A 3,640-nucleotide genomic window follows, 5' to 3' on the forward strand; every position below is an offset into this window, starting at 1 on the left:
AATACTCAGATGACGTCGACCCAGAAGCAGAAGCAGAAGTCAACGTTGTTGATGAAGAAGAAGAGGATACCGAGATACATGTCGATCATGTGTTGAACAACAACATTGAATATGATGATCAACCAGCGCCATTACCTCCTAGTCATGTCTACAATCCACCTCAACATATGACAAACATGTATCTGCATGACGATAAAACATCTAACGGTGTTTTCTATAACCCATATCCACGATCAGAAGGTGAGTTAAAGGTGGGAGACATGTTCCGCACTAAAGAAGAATGTGTGCGAGCTATCAAAAAAATCCACATGAACAACTCTACTGATTTTACAGTGAAATGCATTGATTTGAGAAGGTATGTCATCGAATGTCGTAACATCCTTTGTAAGTTTGGGTTGACTACGTCTTACAAAAAGAAAAGCGACTCTTGGGAGATAGCTTCAATAGACCCACCTCACAGTTGCATTGCAACTAACGTCGAACAAGATCACCGTAAATTAAGCGTTGCACTAATATGTCAAGACATTATGCCGCTTATTAACAAAGATATAATTATACTCCATCTTACAAGAAAGTGTGGATTGCGAGAACAAAGGCTATTGAACATGTATTCAGCAATTGGGAGGATTCATACAAAGAATTGCCATGGTTTTTATGGGCACTAAAAACATATGTCCTAGGAACTGTGGCAATTATGGAGACATTGCCAACAATGACGCCAGACAGAACTTGTATTACTGGTAATAGAACCTTTCACCGTCTCTTTTGGGCGTTTGACCCATGCATCAAAGATTTTGCATTCTGCCAACCTATTATTCAGATTGATGGCACATGGTTATACGGCAAATACAAGGGTACTTTGCTTATGGAGGTTGCACAAGACGACAACAACAATGTCTTCCCATTGCCTTTGCTCTGGTTGAAGGTGAAACTGATGGTGGTTGAGGTTTCTTTCTTAGACACCTTAAAACGCATGTGGCTCCACAAGCCAATCTCTGTTTGATTTCTGATAGACATGCTGCAATTGAGAGTTCCTACAATAACCATGACAACGGATGGCATGATCCTCCTTCTACCCATGCCTATTCCATTAGACATATTGCACAAAACTTCATGCGTGCAATAAAAGATAAGAATCTTCGCAAGAAGGTGGTGAATGTTGGGTATGCTCTAACTCAGCCGTCATTTCAATATTATCGTGATGAAATTAGACTGTCTAATGAAGATGTAGGAAGATGAATGAATAACATACCAGTAGAGCAGTGGACAAGGTCATTTGACGGAGACTGTCGATGGAGCCACATGACAACAAACCTTGTGGAATGCATGAACGACGTATTCAAAGGCATTAGAAATCTGCCAATAACCGCCTTGGTCAGATCAACATATTATAGGTTGGCTTCTACGTTTACAACTAGAGGTGAAAGATGAAGTGTGGTGTTAATGTATGGGCAAGTATTCAGTGAGTGTTACATAAAAGTCATGAAAGAGGATAGCATCAAAGCTAGCACACACGCTGTAACAGTCTTTGACCGTCATAGACAAAATTCAGCGTCCAGGAAACAATGGACCACAACGAGGGGAGACCAAAATTTGCTTATGATGTCAAACTAAATAGAAGTTGGTGCGACTGTGGAAAATTCCAGGCCTTCCGCATTTCTTACTCCCATGTTATTGTAGCATGCACACATACTCGCCAGGACGCTTACAACCATCTATCTGATGTGTACAAGGTCATCACCATCATGAGTGTCTATAATAAAAGCTTCTCGGTGCTATCAATGGAGCAATACTGGCATCAATACGAAGGTGATATAGTTTGGCACAGCGACGAGATGCGTAGAAAGAAAAAAAGACGGCCAAATAACACACATATTATGACAGAAATGGATATGACAGATAAAATGATAAGACTATGTAGTATATGTCGTCAACCAGGACATAATAAGAACAACTGTCCCAATCGAGGAGCATCATCTGGGTCATAATCTTTTTGTAACATTGTATTTTTGTAACCTTCAATTTTTATATATCATTAAGTTTTTGTTACAATGAGGTTCACAACAAAAATCTTTATAACGTAAGCAAACTGAAAACAAAGTATTTTTAACTGATTACAACAATCAAAGTGATATCATCTCGTCCGAACATCGTTTCTCTAACATCTTTATCAGTTTTCATTCGCACCCAACCAAAGATACTATCGAGTCTCTCAATACTTTTAATTTTCCCCTTCTGGTATTTTCCCATCTAACCAACGAACCGGCTTCCTCTTCAGTTGATCGAAAGAAGTGATGTTCCAGAAGAGCATCAACATCTGAGGTTTGTCTCTCGCATAAATCACCTTTCCATAGCGACGACAAACACCAAACATGATTGCCAAATGATGAAATGAGATGTGGAAAAATGATTCACACAACACCTCTATTTAATACAAAAAAAATTATAAAATACACTGAGGTGTCAATCCAATTGACACCTCCTTTGAAAAAATACACATGGGCGCCAATTGAATTGGCTGTACCATGTGCCCTAGTCAATCCAATTGACGCATGTACTCTAGTTGTAAGAGGAATCGTCAATTTGATTGGCGCTTCCTCCTAAAAGTGGGATAGTTTGAGAATTTTTTTTAAAATAGAGTTATTTTAGATTTTTTTTTTAAATAGAGTTATTTTAGAATTTTTTTAAAAAAAATTGGATTATTTTGAAAAAATGAATTATATATTCTCTATTATTTATCTGCTTAGTACTAATATACTCTCTATTATTGTAATTCATCAAATAAAAGTTACCTCAATTGATTTGATGATTTGATGCAAACAAATACATTCTGGTGGTAGAATCCACACCATGCTTTCATTATATGGTAAAAACGATGCAACCATAAAAAATCCCGGGCTATTTTTCATTATCCTAGATTGCTAACTATATATTATCGCATTATTTTCATTAAAGTTTTTAATATTATTTCATATATAGATACTTAATTGTGCTTACAAAAACAATCTTAATACGTGCATGCAGTGTATTCGTTTTCTCCACGAAGGTGTGTGCAATTTTTTTAGAATGAAAGCAAGCAGAAAATGTCAATTCTTTTTGTATTTATCTTCCAACATGATTTCATACATTGTTTCTTATAAATGGAAATTTTAAATTCTTTGATAATAAGTTGAGATGGCCGAGTTGGTCTAAGGCGCCAGATTAAGGTTCTGGTCCGAAAGGGCGTGGGTTCAAATCCCACTCTCAACAAAAATATATATTTTTCAAAATGGGTTTGTTTCTTCATAATTTTGCATTTAATTTTATAAGGGAATTTTTTAATGCACTTTAGATGTTTCTTAACCATCACATAAAAATACTAAAATACTCTCAGGTTTTAAAGATATATCTTCAGACGCATTAAAAATCTGGAGATGCATCTCCGTTTATTTTATGGAGTTATATCTCCGTAACGTATCAGAAGATAATGTTTCATCTTAAGTTTTGTTTACGTGTATTCAAATGAAGATTTATAAGCGTTATGCACCATGTTATGTGACGAGATTTAAACCATACAATCGATATACAAAAAATGATGTACATAAGTTCAGATGGTCAAAAAATGTCATATATAAATAAAAGGTAAAAAAAGTCGAGAATA

The 3,640-nt window shown here is 35.9% G+C and overlaps 1 non-coding gene across 1 annotated transcript; it reads left to right on the plus strand.

Moving 5' to 3' along the window:
- The first annotated feature begins 3,168 nt into the window (after positions 1–3,168).
- TRNAL-AAG (transfer RNA leucine (anticodon AAG)) lies at positions 3,169–3,249 on the plus strand. Its single transcript has one exon. It is a non-coding gene; the product is annotated as a tRNA-Leu (tRNA).
- The last annotated feature ends 391 nt before the right edge of the window (positions 3,250–3,640 follow it).

The sequence above is a fragment of the Lathyrus oleraceus genome, chromosome 5, assembly GCF_024323335.1.
Source record: "Lathyrus oleraceus cultivar Zhongwan6 chromosome 5, CAAS_Psat_ZW6_1.0, whole genome shotgun sequence".
NCBI classification, from domain to species: domain Eukaryota; kingdom Viridiplantae; phylum Streptophyta; class Magnoliopsida; order Fabales; family Fabaceae; genus Lathyrus; species Lathyrus oleraceus.